Below are 10,222 nucleotides of genomic sequence, written 5' to 3'. Positions count from 1 at the left end.
GGTCAAATACTCTAATCTACTCACCACTGTGTTGGAGTGAATGTCTGCTACATGTACCATACACCTCTGGAATAACAGTTTTGCATTTCAGGAGTCTAAAATTTCAGCACTGTAGTTGTCACCTGTGTAAATCTGGCTGCATGTGTAAAATAATTAATATCACGCAAAGGCCTAACAAGTCTATCACTCTATTTCTACTTGTTTAGGTTGGCCCATTTGTAGACAGATATATAAAATGCACAAACCATATATTAATTACCTAGGCCCTCATTATGGCGCTGGCGATCTTTTGACCGCCAAGGCCATGGTCTTCTGGCACCCGCGGCTTTGGCAGTCTTTCAAAAAGACCACCAAAGTCATTATGAGGGCCTTAGTCTCTGCAACCTTCACAGGTCTAACCACCAGGCCATTGGGTTACCGTCTTCCAGCCAAGACACCTCCACTCCAGACCAGGAGCAAGCCTTCAGAGAGGACTCTACTGCTGCAAGTTTGGATGATCAGGAGCCAGCGTGTCCATCTAATCTGTCTGGCCAGACAGCATCAGTGAGTCACACTCAGCCCACACCTACACCAACCACCACGGCTGCAATACCATCTCAGACTGAGGCTACCTCCACTTCCTGTGTATAGAGGAGGTACACACCAATCCTGTGCTCCCCAGTCCTGGCTGCCATTGAAACAACACCAATACAGCCTCCAGTTTTGCTAGGAACCAGTGGGATGGGACACAATTCCTCAAGGGCAGAGGGTAGTGGGGGTAGAGGTCGTGAGAGAGAATCTGTGGGCCAGCGAAGTGAGTCCACTGGAACTTAGTCAGCCAGACCACCATTGACCAAGTCTTGGGAGCTATACAACAGTCCTAAGATGCGATGGGCCAGGTTGTGACTGAGCTCCTGGCGATTATGGAGGTGCAGAGGGAGCTCATCTTGGAAACACGCAACCACAATGACAAAAGGAGCTCCCTGACTGGGGTGCTTTACAACATCTACCTCCATGTGAGCAGAGCTTTTCGCATTCCATCTGCCCTTGTCTGTGGTCACTCCACGTCTGGGCAAGTACACCACTGCCAGACACAGACAGAGAGGTCCTGCCACATGAGGGGCCTGCTCCTCCCACCCCAGTCCCTGCACCTAAGCCCCCCTCCTTCCCAGAGGGGGGCATCCGGACCACCAAGACAGGATGGCAAGGCTGCCCCAACCACCTCCAAGAAGCATAGATCATAATTTCTTCCAGTGTGACTACTATACACTCTGCAGACTATGGCCCTCATTGCAACCCTGGTGGAAAATCCTGCTTACCGCCGTGCCGACGGGCGCCAACATAGAGTGACCGCGGCGGTATTCCACTACAGGTATTATGACCCACACAGAGAAATCCGCCACTATACAGACACCCACACAAGTCCGCCAGACCAAAGGTCACTGTGAACTGGAGATAGCAAAACCCACACCGTCACACCAACAGGAATATGCCCACAGTATCACGACCCACCAATCAACGCAGCGGTCTTTCAACCGCAGTAAACCATTGGCGGTACACACCGCAGGGCTCAAAATACACACACACTTACAAAACACAATCACATTGGACAATTCAAAATACACACACCTGACACACATACACACACCACACCAACACATCCAATCCAATTTAAAACACACACCCACATTACCCACAAACCCCTTAGAGTGAGAAAATTTGAACAAGCAAAGAGAGAGAAAAGCAAAGACCACACCATCATCCAGAGGCACAGAACACCATCACACATACACCATCCACACACCTCACAGTTCACACCCCAACACATCACCCCACACATCACCTCACACATCACTCTCACCACATCATGGCACCTCAAAGACACCCCAGGTTTTCTGAGGAGGAGCTCAGGGTCGTGGTAGAGGAAATCATCCTGGTAGAGCCACAGCTATCCAGATCACAGGTGCATGAGACCTCCATTGCAAGGAAGATGGAGCTATGGCGGAGAATCGTCGACAGGGTTAACGCAGTGGGACAGCATCCCAGAACCAGAGATGACATCAGGAAGAGGTGGGACGACCTAGGGAGGAAGGTATGTTCCGTGGTATCAAGACACCAGATTGCTGCCTAGGACTGGTGGTAGGCCCCCACCTCCTCCCCCACAACTTACAATATGGGAGGAGCAAGTCTTGGCGATCATGCATCCTGAGGGCCTTGCAGGAGTAGCAGGAGGACTGGACTCTGGTAAGTCAAATCTTTACTACTTTATTCCCCACCCTACCTGCATGCCATCACAAACTCCTAGCCCTACCCTAACCCCCATCACTCCAACACCTCACATATACCCGACTATCACAACCCACCCATCCCAATCACAGACCTGCATGGACACCTATCACCACAGCATGCCCAGTAGAGAGACTCACCCAACCCACATAATCACCAGTCACACAAGGCCAAAGCGACAGTGCAAGCACATTAATACAGGGGAACACACCCATTGCACAAGATGGCACACACAGATAAAATAACAATGCATTTACATCCCAACAGGACACCTACCTAACGTCACCGGACAGGAGGTGCCAGCCATATCCAGTCCCCCAACAGAAGAGGCCCACACTGATGACAGCAACTCTGAACGCTTCAATCAGGATGACCAGCCTGGCCCATCTGGGATCTCTGGACAGTCGGTTCCCCTGCCACAGTCCCAAACCACCACAGAACCTCCCCCTCAGGAAACACCAGCACAGCACCCACCCAGCGGGCCCATGCCACTGTCCCCAGGAAATGTCAATCAGCAGTGTGTCCACCACTGCAGGGACCCCAGGCAAACCCACTAACCCAGGACGATCAGGGACCTGGGGTCAGTGGCAGTGGGCACACGGTTCTGGGGACAGAGGCACAGGACAACAGGGAAGCTGGGAGGACTGCTGTGCGACAGTGGCAGGACAGGCCCACGGAACCCACTCTCCAGGAGGCACTCTCCAACATCATGGGAGCATACCACCATTCCCAGGAGACCGTGGACATGGTACTGGCCGAGTTTCAGGAGACCCAGCGGCTGCAGGAGGGACACTACATGGGGATCAGGGACGACCTCACCAAAATCTACACCATCCTGGTCACCATAGCAGGGGTGTTGGCTGACATGAGTAAGACCATGAGGGTGTCAGTGGCACAACAAAGGGCCCCTGACACTAGCCAAACCGAGGAACAGCCTTCCACCTCTGCCGTCGCTAGTGGACAGCCGGTCCTGCCACAGGACCAGGCCACCAGCACCCCACCCCCTGCAGAAGGAGAACCACCCCGCAAATGGTCCCTGCAATCCAGGCAGAAGACAGAGAACATTGCCAAAACCCCACCAGGAAAAAAGACTCTCCTGATTGTCACCCTTCTGTCCCACTATGTTACCCTGTCCAACTTGAAGTGCCATTACTCCCCTTCCTATGCCCCACTGTACAATGTACCTGTGATACCAAGAGACTGGACTCTACTATGGACCTTCCTCCACCATCACCCCAGCCCCTTGCACATACCCCTATACTCATTAGCCCCTGAATAAACACCCTTTAATCACAAACCCTTTTGGAGTCAGTCTGATTTTTCACAAATGTATTATTACAACATTAGCAACAAATAGCAATGTAAATGTTCATTTACCCATACCAATGTATGACAGTTGTTAGCCAGCAGTACATATAGCAGAAGGCAGATTGTGGTACCCAGAGCTGCAAAAAGTAAATCCAAGGGGGACAGTCAGTGTCCATAGACAGAGGTGAAGAGGCTGAAATGTACAATGTCCTACAGTATTCTGTATTCTGTGAGGAGGAGTTAGAGGGGGTCATTCTAACCCTGGCGGTAAAAAACGCCAGGGCGAATGACCGCTGTAGCACCGCCAACAGGCTGGCGGTGCACCGCTGGGCATTCTGACCGCGGCGGTTCAGCCGCGGCCAGAAACGGAAAGTCGGCGGTGTACCGCCGACTTCCCGCTGCCCTTGAGAATCCTCCATGGCGGCGGAGCGCGCTCCGCCGCCATGGGGATTCTGACACCCCCTACCGCCATCCACAGGATGGCGGTAGGGGGTGCCGCGGGGCCCCTGGGGGCCCCTGCAGTGCCCATGCCAATGGCATGGGCACTGCAGGGGCCCCCGTAAGAGGGCCCCAAAAAGAATTTCAGTGTCTGCCTAGCAGACACTGAAATTCGCGACGGGTGCTACTGCACCCGTCGCACTCCAGCAACTCCGCCGGCTCCATTCGGAGCCGGCTTCATCGTTGCTGGGTCTTTCCCGCTGTGCTGGCGGGCGGCCTTTTGGCGGTCGCCCGCCAGCACAGCGGGAAAGCCAGAATGGCCGCCGCGGTCTTGTGACCGCGGTGCGGTCATTTGGCGGTAACCGCATGGCGGGCGGCGACCGCCGCCCGCCGCGGTTAGAATCACCGCCAGAGTCTCCTATCTTTGTTTCACTGGAAGTACTGCATGATGATGTTTGTTCTGTTGTCAATATCTTCTTCCTCTGCCTCCTCTTCCTCACTTTCCACAGGCTCCACTGCTGCCACAAGACCATCACCAGGCTCATCCTCCTGCAGAAAAGGCACCTGGCGTCTCAATGCCAGGCTGTGCAACATGCAACATGCAACATGCCATGATTATCTGGTACACCTTCTTCGGTGACTAGTATAGGGATCCACCTGTGAGATGGAGGCACTGGAATCTGGCCTTCAGGAGGCCAACTGTCCTCTCAATAATACGCCTAGTTCGGCCATGTGCCTCATTGTAGTGGTTCTATGCCTTTGTCCTGGCATTCCTCAGTGGGGTCAGTAGTCATGAGAGGTTAGGGTAACCAGAGTCACCTGCAAATGTCGAGGGATACCAGTTAGACACACACTAACCCTTAGGGACTATCCCATACCCAGACACCTACTCATACTGTGTGGGGACCTGGAGCTTACCCATTAGCCACACCCGGTGGCTCTGGAGTTGGCCCATCACATAAGGGATACTGCTATTCCGCAAGATATAGGCATCATACACAGAGCCAGGATACTTGGCATTCACATGGGAGATGTACTGGTCCGCCAAACACACCATTTGCACATTCATTGAATGGTAGCTTTTTCTATTTCTGTACACTTGTTCATTTCTTCTGGGGAAACAATGCCACATGTGTACCATCAATGGCACCAATGATGTTGGGGATATGTCCCAGGGCATAGAAGTCAGCTTTCACTGTGGGCAAATTCTCCACCTGGGGGAACACGATGTAGCTGCGCATGTGTTTCAGCAGGGCAGATAAAACTCTAGTCAACATGTTAGAAAACATTGGCTGAGACATCCCTGATGCCATGGCCACTGTAGTTTGCAAGGAGCCACTTGCCAGGAAATGGAGCACTGACAGGACCTGCACTAGAGGGTTGATACATGTTGGCTGGCGGATAGATGACATCAGGTCTGGCTCCAATTGGGCACACAGGTCTTGGATTGTGACACGATCAAGTCTGTATGTGATTATGATGTGTCTGTCTTCCATTGTCGACAGGTCCACCAGTGGTCTGTACAGCGGAGGATGCCGCCATCTCATCATCTGCCCCAGCGGTTGTAGCTTATGGAGGAGAACGGTGAGCAGAGGGCCCTTTACCAAATAGGTAGGACAACTGTGTCTGCAGTGAGGTTGGTAAATCCATGTATGAAATAGTTAGTCCGTATATGTGCCAATATGTGCTGTGATGCAGTTAGGTGCCATGCCATGTGCACCCCTGAAATGGCGGCTGCCTGACTTGTGAGGATGGACAAGGTGGAATGAGGTAACAGCGCTGCCATTGTGCAGCATCGCGGTAGGCGGTCGAAGACCGCTGCGCAACTCAGCATTGGTTATCATTGGGCCCTATTGGTTCCAGGAGCCAATGGCTATGTACGCAGGTGGTGACGGTACACACCGCCACGGACGTGACACCATTTTCTATCTGTTCACTCACTTGATACCTGACCATCAACAGGAGAGGACCTACACTGCAAGTGCTGCTGTGACCTGAGTCTGGAAGCGACAATGGGTCATGTGTCTGGGGAAAGTTTCCCTGCCTTCACTGCGGAGGAGTTGGACAAACTGGTGGATGGGGTCCTCCCCCAGTACACGCTACTCTACGGTCCTCCAGACAAATAGGTGAGTTCACTGTGAACATGATGCGTGGGCAATGCCTGTTTGGAGTGGTGAGGATGGAAGCCACATGTTGGGGGGGGCTGAGGGCTGCATGTGCATCAGGTTATGGGTGGGAACTGGTAGGCAATGAGTATGACGACCCGGACGGATGAGTAATTCCCTTTCCTCCTGTACTTTTCCTCTAGGTCAGCACCCACCAGAAGAAGGGTATTTGGCGTGTCATCGCCAAGGAAGTGCGGACCCTGGGGGTCTATCACAGACGGAGCACCCACTGCCGCAAGAGATGGGAAGACCTGCGCCGGTGGAGCAAGAAGACGGCAGAGGCCCAGGTGGGGCTGGCCTCCCAACGTGGAAGGGGTACCCGTCGCACCATGCCCCCCCTGTTCTGCATCCTGGCGGTGGCCTATCCGGAGTTGGATGGGCGCTTGAGGGCATCACAGCAGCCACAAGGGGGTGAGTACAGTGGCATCAAGCTGACTCTGCGTGGTTTAGGAGGGATTTGGGTGGGGGTGTGGGTGCCCCTAGTCCACGGCAGTCATGCCAGGGTAGCTCCCTTGTTTGCTGGCTCAGAAGCACCCCTACCCCAATGGTACAATTGGACAGCTACTAGTGTGCAGAGTCCTGTGGGCGTCAGGTGTGCATATGTTGGCATTAGGCATTGTACCCCATGGGGTGGTGACTACAATATTGACTGGTTGGGCAAGGCCTAGTGCACAGGGCAGCTCTGTCTGTGTCGTGTCCGCCAACGGTAGTGGTGTTGCTGGCATTGATAATGTGTGTCCTCTGTCTTTCCCCCCCTTCTTGTTTTGTCACCCTGTCCTTGTGTGCATTAGCATCATCTGGCGGAGGAGCAGAGGCACCGGCGATGGAGGGAGCTGAATCCCACATGGCCCCAGAGGGTTAATCCACAGAGGGTGAAGGCCTTGTAATACAGTGGGCGGTACATTATCTTCCATCTGTCTGTTGGCAGTGACCGCTGCGGTGTTTGTTGCTACCGCCGTGGCGGTCGGAGTGTTAAAGTGGCTGTCTATTTTGGCTGTTTCCACTGTGGTTGTGATCCCATTTTTTTTACCACCGGCCTTTTTCAATTGTATGAGCTATGGCAGTGGCATGAGATCTCCACACAACTCTTTAGGGCTGGGCATGCCTAGAATCAATATTGGTCCAGGCGTTGGTGGGAGCTGGTAGGCAGTGGTCAAACCCCAACAGCGTGAATTCAATTTCATACTCTTCTTCGTCACCAGGAATATACATAGGGCATCTGGGTGGTGGAGGTACACCAGGAAAGCCAATCATTCCCAGTTCTGCAGATTCAAGAAATTAAAGTGACAACATCTACACAATGATTAATCCCGTACTGCCTAGAGGCAGCCGATTGAACTTTATGGGGCCTGGTTTTGATGGGCCCATGGGAGGCATGGGTGGAATGAAGCCACATCACACAAATGGATCATTAGTGTCAAGTGGCATAGATGGACTTTCATAACATTCTCCAAACAACAAAAGTGGTATTAGCAATCCTTCAGGAATACCAAGAGATGAATGGGAACCAGGAGGAAACTTCCTCCATTCTTTTCAGAATAAAAACTACTCTCCCTGCATGATGATGAGCGTGAGATTTTCCCCTCCTGAAGCATCAGCTGTCAACTCGAACCTTAAGGAATCTGTGCAAGAAGAAGCTAAGTGTATGGGCAAGGAAACGGAGGGGGCAGCATCTTAGTTCTAGTTGCATGCAATAAAATGGCTGAGATTTTTATTTCAAAACACCTGATTGATCTTTGTTCTGGAAGGACTTATGTATTGACAGGACATTTTTTTTCTTTTTTTGAAAACAAATGGCACCCAATTACCCTTCTTGCTTTGTCCTTAAAAACTTGTATGTTTGTGCTACCCAAGGAAGCTGCGATCTCTGTTGTAGCAAGTTTGTTTTTTTGTTCAACAAACTGGACATATACAGTTGGTGGTTTTCTTCCCAAAAATCATATTTTCTTTTTGCATAACATGACATTGATTATCCAGCTACAAGCATGCTTTGTGGAGCGATTGTTCACCACTCCTTCATAAAAACCTCACCACTATACTTTTAATATGGCCAGGGTCCCATATAGGATTGCCTCCTCAAAAATGTGTTGTGATCCTTTTGTCCGCAACCCTGGCATGGGTGCGCTCTATGCCAGGCACACACTTCACCCTTCACCTGCTTCATGTTCACCTGTTTTGTGCAAGGAGACATCATTCCCTCATGAGAAATGACAGCTTTCCTTTTCATTCAGGAGAAAAAACTATAGGATTATTTATGACCTAAGACTTTAAAACTGTGATCTCTTCAAGACAATGTCTTATTTTAAAATATGTGATTGTATTAAGGCTTACATTGTAATGTGCCTGGGAACTGGATTAAGACATATATCTCTATATATCTATATATATTCACTTAAAAAACCTAGGGGCATATTTATTCTCCGTTTGCGCTGAAATATCATAATTTTTTTTACGCTTTTTCAGCACAAACTTAACTCCATATTCATATTTTGACGCTAGACGTGTCTAGCGTCAAAATATTGGAGTTAAAATCCTTTTTTGCCTGCAGAAAATGACCTTGAGTCAATGAGGTGCAAAGTGGGCGTTCCCGGGCAAAAAATTACTCTAAGGCACCTGCGCCTTATTTATCCTCCTGTGCAAAAATTATACATGGGAGGGAGGCGGGCCAAAATAGTGGTGCTAAGCTTTCTTAGCGCCATTATTTGATGCCTGGGTCAGGCAGGCATTAGGGGACCTGTGTGCATATTTCCATGGTGGGGACATCCCCACCCACACCAGAGGGACAGCAGAGATGGGGAACCCCACCCCAGGTAAGTACAGGTAAGTATAGGTAAGTATTTACCTTTTTTTTTAAATGCCATAGGCCCCCATACGTGGCACAGGGTGCAATGGCCATGCTCAGAGGAACCTTGTCCCCTGTGCTGGCCATTGGGGTGGTGGGCATGACTCCTGCATTTTGTAAGGCAGGAGTCGTGTAGCATGGTAGGTTTGGCACCAGAAAATGACGCTAATCTGGTTAGAGTAATCTTTTTTTACTCTAACCAGCCTAGCGTAATTTTTTGGTGCTAAACACCCATCTCCCATACCGCCACCCCCACCCGGCTAACGTCATTTTTTTTTACGCTAGCCCACCCTTTGTGCTGGATTGCGCGATTCCTATAATATGGACCCTGGCTGGCGTCCTTAAATGGCACAAGCTGAGGCTATAACTTTTGACGCAAACCTGTGTTAGCGCAGGTTTGCATCACAAACTATAAATCAGGGCCCAAATTTTACAGGGACGTTAAAGTTAGGCTCACATTTTAAAAATACAAAATGATAGAAATTCACCTGTTATAGTTAGAGTTGTCTCAAGTACCTATAACTTGCACCGTTAGGTAACTATGACTCATGCTATCAGCTCCTACCAAGCAAAAGCAAACAGCTCTGTCCCAGGGGTGGGCACTCCAGGACATAGCAGGCCCTGGGGGGGTGGCAAACTCCAAGGCCATCATTGGCTCCTGGCGAGGTGGCTGCATGGCCCCTCTCTAATGTATATGGCCCCGGGGAGTTGAGACCCCCTCATTGTTTTGTTTTAGTCCTGTGGAGGTGATGGTCCCAGAGGCAGCAGGGGGGCCCCACAGCCCCTCGCGCACAACTGAATCTTTGCCCCCCGGTGGTTGTGGTCCCTGGGGCTGTGAGAGGGCTGGGTAGACCCCCACATGTCATTACTATTGTGCCCCAGGAAGGTGGCAGTCCCTGGGGCTGTGGGGTGGCCGGGAGCCACCCCCCATGTCATTACTATTGTGCCTCTAGGAGGTGGTGGTCCCTGAGGCTGCTGGGGGTCCGTGTGGCTCATAGTATATTACAGAAAATTGGCCCCAGGGAGGTGGCTGTCCATGGGGCATGAGTGGAGTCTGCAGGACCCCCACTATATTAATTAAAGCATTTTGCCTGGGAGAGATGGGGGTCCTTAGGCACGGCAAGGCCACTTGGCCCCCGCAAGCAATCTAATAATCACCTCAGGAAGGTGGTGGTCCCTGGAGCTTTAGAAAGCCCAAGATGGG

The 10,222-nt window shown here is 51.3% G+C and overlaps 1 pseudogene; it reads left to right on the top strand.

The window, feature by feature from the left end:
- Positions 1–7,244: 7,244 nt before the first annotated feature.
- On the top strand, positions 7,245–7,854 carry LOC138255621 (single-stranded DNA-binding protein 3 pseudogene; annotated as a pseudogene).
- Positions 7,855–10,222: the final 2,368 nt, after the last annotated feature.

The sequence above is a fragment of the Pleurodeles waltl genome, chromosome 1_2 (genome assembly GCF_031143425.1).
Source record: "Pleurodeles waltl isolate 20211129_DDA chromosome 1_2, aPleWal1.hap1.20221129, whole genome shotgun sequence".
NCBI lineage: Eukaryota > Metazoa > Chordata > Amphibia > Caudata > Salamandridae > Pleurodeles > Pleurodeles waltl.
This window is presented reverse-complemented; position numbering and strand designations above follow the sequence as displayed.